General features: G+C 42.4%; 1 protein-coding gene across 13 annotated transcripts in view; it reads right to left on the reverse strand.

The window, feature by feature from the left end:
• The window catches only part of LOC100658233 (NADPH--cytochrome P450 reductase), a 90,365-nt gene that overhangs the window by 57,655 nt on the left and 19,600 nt on the right, over positions 1–13,110 (reverse strand). The window lies entirely within an intron of this gene.

The raw sequence follows: 13,110 nt of genomic DNA on the forward strand, positions 1-13,110 counted from the left end.
GTGTCAACAGTAACCTTCACTCACTTTCACGGACTTAACCATTGTCAAGTCTGTGAACTTTTGTCAAAAACAGAAGCTGAATACCCTAACTTGCCGTTCAATGGCTTGGCAGTGGTAAAGTTTACTGTGATCCGTTTGAACTCAGTGCTAGAGACGAGCGCTGACAGCATGAAGCTACTTCTCTGTGGACCTAAAGATGCTGGAACTCCTACCAGCCATTTTGTTGCTTGCCCATGACACCCAAAGCACTGAAGATACTGAGAGAGCAAGGCAGGCATGGCGCCTTGTCCTTATACCGTTTAGTCTGAAGTGGACTCTAGAAAATTTTCAGGTACCAAATGGTCATGTTGAAGTGCACATCTCCAATTACCCTTCTAGTCAGGCATTCAGCAAACAGCTCAGGAGCACCTGCTTCACGCCAGGACAACTGCACACGGTGCTAGGGCAGGTTCAGATAGGAGCAACGCTCCAACTCTTGCCTCAAGGAGCTCTCCATCTCTTAGGAAGGGCAGACATAGCCCAATAGTTATAACACCATGGGGAGGCTGAGTGTGAGGGAGAATAAAACCCTGAGGAAGAAGAAAGCTAGATGGTCTGAAGCAGTCAAGGAAAGGGTGCCTGTGGGTCAACTCTGAGTTGGATCATGAAGAATGCTCAGGGTCCATCAATCAGATAAGGGGGATAAGAGAAGTTCTGGAGGCAGCATGTACCAAGACCTAAAACATGAAAGAACAGAGTCTACAGAATCTGGTGGGGCTCAAGCGTGGTACAATGGGATGTGTTTGTATGTGTGGGTATAAGGGCAGTGAGTAAGAGATAAGCCTTTTAAAAGAGACTGAGATCAGTATGAGAAGGGTCAAGGAGCCCTGTACGCCTGTCTAAGATCTTTGGGCCTTTGGCAGCTGACAATGACTGGGCAAGGGTGTGGCATGATTAGAACTATATCTTAGGGACATAACCCTAAGATATAGATAAGAAAGATAAGAAACTCAGATACGATGGTACCCGTACCCACAATATCCATACAATCATGAAGCCTTGACCAAGGTCTCCTAGAGAACATATTCAGAGTCAGTGTTCCACAGCAGATGCCCAAATGTCCCTAAGCTGGTGCCCTTTCCCCCACATAACAGAGCTTATGGGTATGATTTAGAGGCACATGACTTGCACTAGGTCTGATACAATGAGGTGAAAGAGGAAGGCACCCACTAAAGCTGGGAGCTGGATCTGTGAAAGCATGACTTGGCAGGAAGCAGGCAGGAGATGAGCTATCGTTACTCAGCACAAATCCAGCTGACAAAGCCCCACAGGGGCTGACCACTGGAGGTAGAGCTGGTTTCATGGAGAGCCACATGTGCTTGTTTCTATCAGCATTTCTGGTGCCTCAGCTACTGGGCCTGAACTCCAAGTGAGGCAAACCTGCGACCTCCCTGAGCCCTTTGTGATGTGTCCCAGGGCGCCTCATAGGTATAATTAGTAACACTATTAAGTCACCATAGGACATCTACAGGCACAACATACTTCACAGGAGTTCATACATTCACCCTTTTGGCCATGTCCTTTGCCTCAATTAGCTCTGGATAAAAAATACGGAAAAGAGGAAGGGAAAGGCCAGAGGATTGCCTTAATTTACTGAAATTCTGGGCAAACCAGTTGTGAAGGCGGCTTCTGCCTCTGATGCACCACACAAATGAGGGTGATCATCTGGCAGGAATACCCAGAGAACACTAGAACGCCCACACGAGCGGGACGTGTCACAATTCCCATTGCACTTTCACGCACTTAGCAGTCACAGCACACCTGCAGCACGGCCAGTGTTACTCCCTTTTACAGAAATAGGCACAGAATGTGCCAAGGTCAACATGGCCTGTCAAAAACCTAAGGTTACTGAGAGTTCATTAATAGAATTACAAATGGGCTCCACATTTAGCATCAAAGATAAACTGGAACCGAACCAGAAAGAGTACCAAGGACAGAGCAGCTCCCAAAACACGTCACATGAGAAACAGTAAAGGAACTGGAGGGGTTAGCCCTAAAGAAAAGAAGATTCAGAGGCAGCTGATTCTTTCTTTGGGCAGTCAGAAAAACTGAGAGGAGGACGAGGCCCCAGGGTCCAGAAGCAGGGCCTGGTAATGGAGGACAGAGATTTATGTACTCTCTAAGTAAGAGCTTTCTGAAACAGTTGTCCTAAACCAGAATGAGCTGTTGTGGGTCATGACCCCCCATCACAGGCAGCAAGAGTAGAAGGGTCAAACTGAGTAATCTGTGCATGATGATAGACAAAGTGCTTGTCATCTCGAGGGACTGGGACACAGACTAACCCAATTAATGTTCATTAAACTGAACAGGTTAATCAGTGACAACGCCAAGGAAGAAAGCCCAAGTCTCTGACCAGAGCTAATACTTAAATACTGAATCCCATACCTTCTTTCTCACACACACACACACACACACACACACACACACCCTTCTTCACACACACACACACACACACACACACACACACACACCCTCTAGTTCACATTAAACAAGAGCTAGGGAAAGAGAAAAATCCTCATGGCATAGTGGTTAAGTGCTACAGCTGCGAACCAAAAGGTCAGCAATTCAAATCTGCCAGGTGCTCCTTGGACACTCAAAGGGGTAGTTCTACCCTGTCCTTTAGGGTCGCTATGACTCGGAATCGACTCGAGGGCAGTGGGTCTGGTTTTTGCTTTAGGGAAAGGGAGGCAGACAATGGACGCTGTGACACATGACCCCATGACATACTCCAAGGACTCACGAAAGAAATAGACAAACAGTTCCCTGCGACAGACAGGTAGGTAGGAAGGTAAAAACTGTCCGAAGAACAGTCTGTACTTCACACAGATCTGGGCTCTTAGCTTTAACAAGGAGATTCTTCAGAGATAAATGAATATGGTCTGCCTCCCAGCTCTTAAAAGTGCACCATTATCATGTCTTCATTATGTCTTTTCAAACCTAACTCAGCCCACACAGACAAAAGATACTCTTATAGGACTTTCACGGCTTTCAGAATCAGAGAAAAAGAATCACAGGCTTGTGGGCCTTCTGGCCCAGGTGCCTCAACAATCATTCCTGCTAAATGATATTCAAGCCTCACCTCTGCCTGTCTGCTTCCAGTGACAGGGAACTCACCACCTCCTATCACAGTCTCACCCTGTTCAAAAGTTGTGTGTCAGAGAAAGAAAAGGCAGATCTCACAGGCATGCAAATGTATAATTTTTTTTTAAATAAAAAACATAAGCCCTAAATGGTTTATTGATCTCATTATAACTCATATTTAATCATTTCTGTGCTGTACAGAGAAGGATATTCACAAATAAAATGAAGATGTAATTTAAAAAAAAAAAAAAAAGAAAAGCCAGGCCAGAATCTGACCACTCACATAGCTACTTCCTCTCTCGAGTTTTCCTTCTTTTTTTCCATACACAAATATCAAATGCATACACATATATAGATGCCCACATAAAAAAGCAAAGATAAAATGTATTCTACTTCTTAAAACATTTTTCCATGTTGCTAGACAATCATTTATAATGATTGTTTCTTTGGCTGCACAATAGTTCATTGATTTGATGTACTATTATTTACTTAATTATTCCCCATTTCTTCATTTATTAAAATGTTTTTGATCACTTAAATATAGGCCAGGCCTTGGCCTGTGCACTAGGAAGAAAAGATGAGAAAAACAGGGCCCTGCTGTCTAGAAGCTCAGTCTAGTCAAGGAAACAAAGAAAACACTCCAGTCAAATGAGAGAAATGCTATAAAATAATGTGTACAAAGTGCTTTGGGGAAAGAGAAGATGAAGTGGGTAACTTGAGCCAGGGAAATGGGGGAATACTCCACAAACGAGCTATTTTAGCAAGCTGGATTCCAATTTTTCACTCTGCTAAATAGCAGTAGCAGCTCTTATTTAGTGAGTGCCCAATCTAAGCAGGCACTGAGCCTGGCACTTTTTGGGTTTATGCCCTATACTGAAGTTACTACCACCTCCTTCAAAATGATAAAATCAAAGCCCAGATCAGTTTAAATGGTTTGCCCAGGTCACATAGCTGGTAAGTGCGGGAGCATGAATTAAAATGTGTGTCTGTCTTGAAACCCATTCTGACTTTTTCCCTAGAGAACATTAAGAGGAGCATCAAAACAATAACAAAAAAAATTTTCTCTTAAAAACAAAACAAAAAAACAACAATTAAAGCCTTAAATTCTCAACTAGATTTGAATTTTTATAGCTCTTGACATATCAATTTTGTGATCGTTAAGGTTACATGTCAACTTGGCTGGGCCATGATCCTCAGTGGTTTGGCAGTTATGATGTAGTCTGGGAGTCGTATAATGTGATCACCTCCATGATGGAATCTGTCGTGAGTAGTCAATCAGTAGGAAGGGAGTTTTCTTGGGGGTGTGGCCTGCATCCAATATAGGCGGACTTTCTGGCAAGGCTTAAGGGCTTTTTGATTGCTCTGGATCCTGCAGCTGGCTCCTGTTCATCTGACCTCCAGTTCTTGGGACTTGAGCTAACAGCTTACCTGCCAGTCTTGGGATATGTCAGCCTCCACAGCCTGTGAGCCAGAGGCCTGTTGTCTAATCTGCTGATCTTGGGTTTGCCAGCCCCTGAAGCTAAACTAGTCAAGAGATGGCTCTAGCCTGACCCACGGACTTGGAGCTTTCCAGCCTCTACAACCACGTGAGCCATTTCCTTGATATAAATCTCTGTCTTTTATATGTGTATACATACATTGTATATGTACAGAAGTACAACCAGAATATTCCTTAGAAGCAAAAATGGTGAAACAACATCTCATATACCTTGGACACGTTGTCAGGAGGGATCAGATCCCTGGAGAAGGATATCATGCTTGATAAAGTAGAGGGTCAGCAAAAAGAGGAAGACCCTAGTGAGATGGATTGATGCAGTGGCTGCAACAATGGGCTTAAGCATAACAAGATTGTGAGGATGGCGCAAGACAGGGCAGTGTTTCATTCTGCTGTACGTAGGGTCACTATGTCTTGGAACTGACCCAATGGCACCTAACAACAATATATACATATATACACATTTATATACATATAAAGACACCTCCCTGGTTTTGTGTCTCTAGAGAATCCAGCAAAAGACAATTGTTTTCAAAAAGGATTAATCTCTAGTCAGACTGATCAGGACAAAAGAAATAAGACACAAATTACCAATAGCAGAAATGAAAAAGGGGACATCACTACAGAGTCAACAGACAATAAAAGTATAACATGGGAAATTATGAGCAACTTCATGCCAACATTTGACAACTTAGATGAAATGGACAAATTTCTTAAAAGACACAAACTACCAGAGTTCACCCAAGAAAAACAGATAATCTGAGTAGTCCTCTATCTACTAAAGAATTTGAATTAATAGTTAAAACCTTCCCTAAAATTCCAGGATCAGTTGGCTTTGCTGGGGAATTCTACCGAACATTTAAGAAAGATACAATACCAATTCCACACAAACACTTTCAGAAAATAGAAGGAGACACTTCCCAATTTATTTTATGATGTTTGTATTATCCTTATACCAAAACCAGACAAAGTACAAGAAAACTATAGATATGAACATAGATGTAAAAATCTTTGAAAATATTAACAAAACAGATTCAGCAATATGTAAAGAAGATACTGCATCGCGATCAAATGGAGTTTATCCCAGGAATGCAAAGTTGGTTCAAAATTCAAAAATCAATGCAATTTACCGTATTGGCAGTCTAAAAAAGTTCATAGGATTATCTCAGCAGATACAGAAAAAGCATCTGACAAAATTCAACATCCATTCAAAATAAAAACATTCAATAACTTAGGAATAAAAAGGAATTCTGTCAATTTGACAAAATCAAGGGCATGACTATGACAGTAATAACAGCACTTACTTCGTTAGATTGGTTTGAAGGTTAAATAAGCTAAATATGTAAAGGACTTAAAACAGTGTCTAGTACAAAGTATGTGCTGTTTTAAATGTAGCTAATACTATTGCTAAAAATTCTTAATGGCAAGAAGTAAAACAACAACACAAAAGAACCTAACTCGCCCCCAAAAAACCCAGTGCCGTCGAGTCGATTCCGACTCATAGCGACCCTATGGGACAGAGTAGAGGTGCCCCACAGAGTTTCCAAGGAGTGCCTGGCAGATTTGAACTGCCGACCTCTTGGTGAGCAGCTGTAGCACAAAAGAACCTACAGCTATGAAAAAGAATGAATTACTGCTACATGCAGCAACATGGATGAACCTCACAGACATTGTACTGAATGAGAGAAGCCAAACATAAGATAGTTATCTACTGTGTGAGTTAAGAACAGCCAAAAGTAATCTACGGTGATGGAGGTCAGAACAGTAGTTACCTTTGGGGCAAAGGTATTGACTGGAAGGAAGCAGAAAGAAAGCTTATGGCACACTGAATGCTTAATATCTTGATCTGGGGTGGTAGTTACAAGGAAGTTTATATATGTAAAATTATCAAGCTTACATTTAAGATGTGTGTACTTTATTGTACATACACCAAAAAATAAAAGAAACAAATGTGTCCGTAACACAACAAGCATATGGAATATGGTCCCAGTGATGTGAATCTGTGTACGTGTGTGCATAAGAAGATTATGTAAAAGGCTCATCACAAAAATATTGTATCAGGAGTGAGATTTTAGGTTTTCTTTCCCTACTTCCTCATTATTTTTTATGTATTATTTGCCTTAAAAAAAAAAAAGAGAGAGAGAGAGAGACCAGCCCACTGCTGTCGAGTCAATTCCGACTCACAGCAACCCTACAGAACAGAGTAGAACTGCCCCACAGAGTTTCCAAGGAACACTTGGCGGATTCGAAGTGCTGACCTCTTGGTTAGCAGCTGTAGCACTTCACCACTACGCCACCAGGGTTTCCACAGAGAAAGAGTACATGTTATTTACCTAATCAGAAAAATACTTTTTAAAGCTTTTATTGTTTTTGGAAAAAATGTCCAGGCTCATGGATTCAGTGCTTCTCTTCTTGGAATGTGTCTCTCACTGGGCCCAGAAACATGTTCACTGCGACAATGCTTTTAACACCCCCACACCAGAATTATTTTTAATTCTAAATAACAGAATTCTATGTAGCAGTTAAAAATAATGACATGCAAGTTTAGTACTACCATGGAAAGACTGCCAAACTTATTAAGTCAAAGTCATATTTTCATTACAAAACCATCAGTGATATAAAAAAAATTAGATATTTATCTAGGAAAATGATCCAGGAGGATATGTATTCATGTATTACTTCCGAAATTAAAAAATTAATACATGGGAGCTGGACTTCTTATTGTTGGAGAAGGGAGTGAAATTGAATGTACCAGTGTAGAGAATGGTGTTTAATATTAAAGACAGAGTAATGTGTAAGTGTGTTTGGGTATTTTCTAGTTTTGTCTGCTAAGAGGGCCTAGAAGCAATGATACCCCAGTACCAATGAGCATCATCTAGCACCGAAATCTTGGCTTCTTTTTAAATCCGTTTACCCGGATCTTGGTTTCTAAACACCATTCCCCATCGAAACAAGCAGGGCTCTGTGGAGAACTGGCTGACTCTGGAGCTGGAACAGGAAAAGCAGTAGATACATATTGTGGGTACCAATGAGTTTCTTTATATGGTGTTTTGCCTTTGTTCTTTGGAAAAACAGCTTGGGAGATTTTTCCCTTAAGCCTTGAGGAGTTGTTACCTTTGCCATAGTTTTCTGGAGAGACAACTTCGGGGACCTCCAAGGTTGCTTTCTACCCCAGAGGCTGGTTACTTTTGCCCAGGGGAAGAGCGAGCGTGTCTGCTGGCAGAGAGTGTTGACTTTTGTACAAGATCTGAGTTGATTACATCTCATGAGTAATAGAGGATTGGCAGAACTCTTTGCTGGTGACAGAGGCCCCACCTCGTAACTGATAAGGGCTGAGATACATAAAGAACTGGAATGCAGAGGTTTTAGAGACCTCCTGGTTAACAGGAGCCAGGAGGTGTGTCCTTTAGGACATGAGGCCCCTCCCAGGCCTGGTTAAAAAAAAAAAAAAGGTACAGCTGAGAAAGCTGCAGGCTAAGAGCTGGGTTGGTTAGCTGAAAAGGCTGCAGCTGAAAGAGCTGTTGGCTGAGAGCTAGGCTGGCAGAGCAGCAGAGTCGTGTGGGAGCCAAGCAGTCCTGAAGCTGCTACACTGGCTGTGAGCTAGGCCAATTAAATGGCAGAAAGGCTGATGGCAGAGAGCAGCTGAGAGAGCTGTCTTGGTTGAAAGCTGTCCTGCACTGATGAAGGGAAGGATGTGCTTTCCACTTCAGCAGAGCCTTCCAGACCTTGTCTGTGTGCTCCCTGATCCTGACCCCAAGTTGTTTCCTGTTACTCCCAAGTTGATCCTGATCCCGAGCTGTAGCCTGTTACTTCCCTAGTAAACCACATAACTGAGAGTATGGTTTGTGAATCCTGTGTGGCCATTGCAATGAATTATCTGAGTGCCACGGGGGGAGGAGGGGGAAGGAGCAGCTGGTGTCAGAAATGATAAAGAAATTGCACAGCGAAGCTGTGTCTGACCTCCGCCTCGTGGGATCCAGCTTTGGGCTGATCCTGATTCTTATCCCTCATGGATTCAAACAAGTCTTTACATATTACATATTACATACAAGGATCATCTTCCTGGGTCAAAAAGTAAGGAAGTACTTGAAGAATGATGTGGAAATGTGAATAGGACACAGAAAGCCTAAAGAGGCCCCCACTAGCCAAATCTGGAACAATTTGAGCACCAAAATAAATAGCATTAGTAATGGGTTATAACCCATAGAATAAGGTAAGAATCCAGGAGTCCACACTCATATAAATAAAACAAATAATACATAGGTGAGAAGAGAAAGTTCTTCCACACAGCATAATGGCAACTAATAAATATAGAGAACATGAAGAAATGGCAATCACCATAGAAAAAATTGTTTCAGGCAGGAATCATCGATGCATGCTAGAACTAGTGGGTGACAGTTTGATGAGAAACAGGGTATTTACAGGGTCTCAAACTATCATCCCACAAGATACTTATTAATAATGGAAAGCAAGTAACTTTACAATGGAAAACCAGGTTGACACCACTATAATCAAGTTATCAAAGTTAAAAGCTTCAATAGTGGGATAAAATGACACCATGTGCCACCTGATGGGGTGCACTAAGGACGCATAATATTGTTTCTGCAGCATTCCTGCCGAAAATGCATAATCTGAACCTCATCATGAGAAAACAGCAGATGAACCCAAATTGAGGGATGTTGTGCAAAATAAATGGCCTGACTTTTTGAAAAATATCAAGGTTATGAAAGACAAAGACTGAGGAACCGCTCCAGATCAAAGGGAACTAAAGAGTGGTTACGTAAATGCAACATGTGACCCAGAACCAGGAATAATAAATGTGTTTTCTTTCACTGTAAAAGACCTTAGTGGAAAAATGCGAATGAACTCATGTTACAGACTGAATTGTGTTCCCCAAAAATAATGTTATAAATCCTAACCTCTATGTCTGTGGCTACAATCCCATTTGGGAATGGGTTTTCTTTGTTATATTAATGAAGCAGGATTAGTGCAGGGTATATCTTGAGTCTTTGGAAATATAAAAGAGATTAAACAAGCAAGCAAGTGAGCAGAGATGGGCAAAGAGAGATGCCGAGCCACATGAAGACCGCCCATGAGCTGAAGCTCAAAAAAGAGAAGGACCTTCCTCCAGAGCTGACAAAAACAGAAAGCCTTCCCCTAGAGCCAGCACCCTGAATTCAGACTTCTAGCCTCCTAAACTGTGAGAAAATAAATTTCTGTTTTTTGAAGGCACCCATTTGTGGTCTTCTTGTTACAATAGCACTAGATAAGTAAGACACTCCATGATTAAACACTATAGTGTATCAATGTTAATTTCCTGATGTTGATCATTGCACTATGGTTAGGTAGGAAAGTGTCCTTGAGTTTTACATAAACACACACAGTTTTATATAAGTACACACACACAAATCTTGAAATCTCTGAGCCTCAGTTTCTTCATCTATAAAATGGGGTAAAGTTACCTACCTCATATGTGCCTGATACGTGTCAGCTGCATAAACAAAGGACAGTTAACTGTTGTTTTGTGTCTAGTGTATTATGTGTGCTCAAACTAGGGGAATGAGGGTCAATGGCAGAAAACTTCAGCTCTGCCTCCTAGAGGCCAGTCTAGATGACCCCAAAACGTTGCTGGATTTCCTTAAGAACTTAGAGAAATAGGATTCTTGTAAGGCTCTAGAGAAAAAGCCTGAGTTCTCAGGTCCAGAACCCCCAAAGTCTGTCCAGTCCTGCCTTTTAGGCCACCTGAACCACCAGGTTTTGCAGAGATTTGCCTCCGACTGAGATGGAACTAGAGACACCATCATCCTTCCCTCAATCACTTCCCCTTGGCCAGCAGGAAGTATGTTAAGGTTTAATTCATCATCTCTCAACCATTCCTGACCAGCTCACCTAGGCTTCCATTGGGAAAGGTGCAATCTATGTCCAGATCAGGTCACTTTATAGCTGAGGCAACACAAGTCCCCCAATTAAAGGAGTGGAGTGGGCTGGGGCGACAAAGTCCCCAGAAGCTACTGAGGGCTAAAGATGAAGCATGAAACGGGCAGGCACAGACGAGGTGCTCGGTAGGTCAGAAGTGACCCTAAAAAATCCACAGCCACAGCTCTCCCAGTCTTTAAGAACACATAGGTTAGAATTTTAAGCTTCCACCAAAACCCACAAACCCCTCTGCCCCAATTTTTCAGTCTTTGTAAACTTCCACAAGGCAGAATGGGAAGAACTATGGTACCTTTATCCAAACTCACCTGTTTGGACAGGTATGAAGAACAACCTGCACTTGTTTAAAATCATTTTAGTAGGAAAACAAAAACAAAAAAACCTAGCTACTCTTTATTGCTTCACAATGGTAGTATCATACCAAATTTTCAAATGCTCCCATTCTAGTATCCACTAAAGAAAGGGAGTAGCCACTTCCTCATCATCTGTTCACTCTGGAATTCCTACCTTTCAGCCATATCAGAGGAAACCAAGGTTACTTTCCAAAAATGTTTGAACTCCTACTAAAACCATGACTACAAGTGGTTTCACAGAAAAGGAACCACGGCACTGGGAACAAAATTACCCCATCTCTCTTTGATTCCTCTCTAGTTCACTGGATTGCAAAACAGCATTAGTATAAAAACTAGGATACAAAAGCATAGTGAAAAGTGTGTAGGACTTGGTGGAAGATCAAGAACCAAATCTGAGTATTGGCTTTACCACCACCTTGGCAAATTACTTTTCCTCACCAAGGCTTGGTCAAGACGAAGGGCTGTTAATCTTTGTTTGCCTTTTGTACAAATGATGCTTGTGGAAACGTTCTGCGAAGTATCATAGAAATACCGGTGATGGTGAAGACAACTGTCACAAGTAGAACTGCCTTGAGAAGGTACCCTCTACTCATATCAAGAGTATCCAGTGTGCCCAGCACTATGCCAGCAAGTCAAAACAGATAGACAAACTAAATCAGGGAATGTCCTTTGCCCCTCTGGCGGAAAGAGCAAGACATACATAAGTGAACAGTACAGAAGATGGTGAGTACCAGTTCATCGTTAGGTGAGTCTGGCATGAGCCAAAGTGGTTAGGGAGGGATTCCTAATGGAAGAGGACACAAATGCCAAGTGATAGAGAGGTGGGGAAGAGTATACACAAAGATCTGAAAAGAAAATAAGGTCACAGCTTTAAAAAGAAAAACTAGTTTAAATATTGTCAGTTATGACTTTGGGCAAATCTCAATTTCTCTCAGCCACTTTCCTACCTAAAATGGAGTATCATTATCATCAAAAATTATAAAAAGGTTCCTGGAAGGGTAATATGTGTAAAACTGCACGTGACACATGGAAAATGCTCAAAGAACACTGGATTACTTCTCCCTCTCACCCGTATTCTTAGGGAAAGAAGGAGATTAAAAATAAGCAGAGTCATCTAATACCCAGATTCTGATTTTTAAACACCATTCTCCAACAAAAGATATCATCAATCCACTGAGGTGAGGCCAAGATGGCAGAGTAGTCAGACATTTCCTGTGGTTCCTCTTACAACAAAGACCCGAAAAAACAAGTAAACTTATCATATATGTCAATCTGGGAGCCCTGAACATCCAAAGCAAAGTTGGAGGAATCAGACTGAGCAGCAGGGGGAAGGAGAGACAGTTTAGAAGTAGAGAGTAGTTGCCAGACCTGACCTGGCAGGAACCGGCACCCTGCATGTGTGGTGAGGCAAGCAGTGATCCTCGAGGATGCATTTTACACATTAGGAGAGACCAAGCTGTGGAAAGTCTACTCAAGCCTCCAGAACCAGGGAAAAGCGGTGCTCAATCAGCAAAAATAAGTACCCTCATCTAACGTACCGGGCAGATCAAAAAACACCCCCTCTGGGAAGAACCTCTCTCTTATTTACCTGCCCCCTCCCTACTCTGCACCAGTCCTGGGCCAGCTTCAGCGACTGCCACATCCACTGGGCCAGAGGTAGGACCCATCGCATATCCTGAGCTGTTCTCTTGGCTTTGGAAAGGGAACGAATTAACAAACAGGAAAAAATAATCTGCCAGCTCCCCTGTGCAGGGAAATCGGGGCAGACATAGCCCGTTTGCCTAGGCATAGGCATGAGAGGTCCACGGACTTTGCATAGACCTGTATGGGCCCATTTCAACAGCACAGGCCCTCATTAGCACAGTACAACAGGGTGTACACCTGAAGCCTATTTTCAACTATATCAGTTGTAAGGTGGAGTGGCAGATTCGTGACATTTGACACTGCTATGCCCATTAAGCGGTGTCAAATGCCACAAATCTGCCACTCCACCTTATAGCTGATACAGTGGTGGCGTAGTGGTTAAGTGCTACGGCTGCTAACCAAAGGGTCGGCAGTTCGAATCCCCCAGGTGCTCCTTGGAAACTCTATGGGGCAGTTCTACTCTGTCCTATAGGGTCACTATGAGTCGGAATCAACTCGAGGGCACTGGGTTTGGTTTGGTTTTATGCCCATTAAGCAGGGCCCTCACCTACCTACATCAGGGGC

This window comes from Loxodonta africana, chromosome 12 (assembly GCF_030014295.1).
Source record: "Loxodonta africana isolate mLoxAfr1 chromosome 12, mLoxAfr1.hap2, whole genome shotgun sequence".
In the NCBI taxonomy this organism is placed as follows: domain Eukaryota; kingdom Metazoa; phylum Chordata; class Mammalia; order Proboscidea; family Elephantidae; genus Loxodonta; species Loxodonta africana.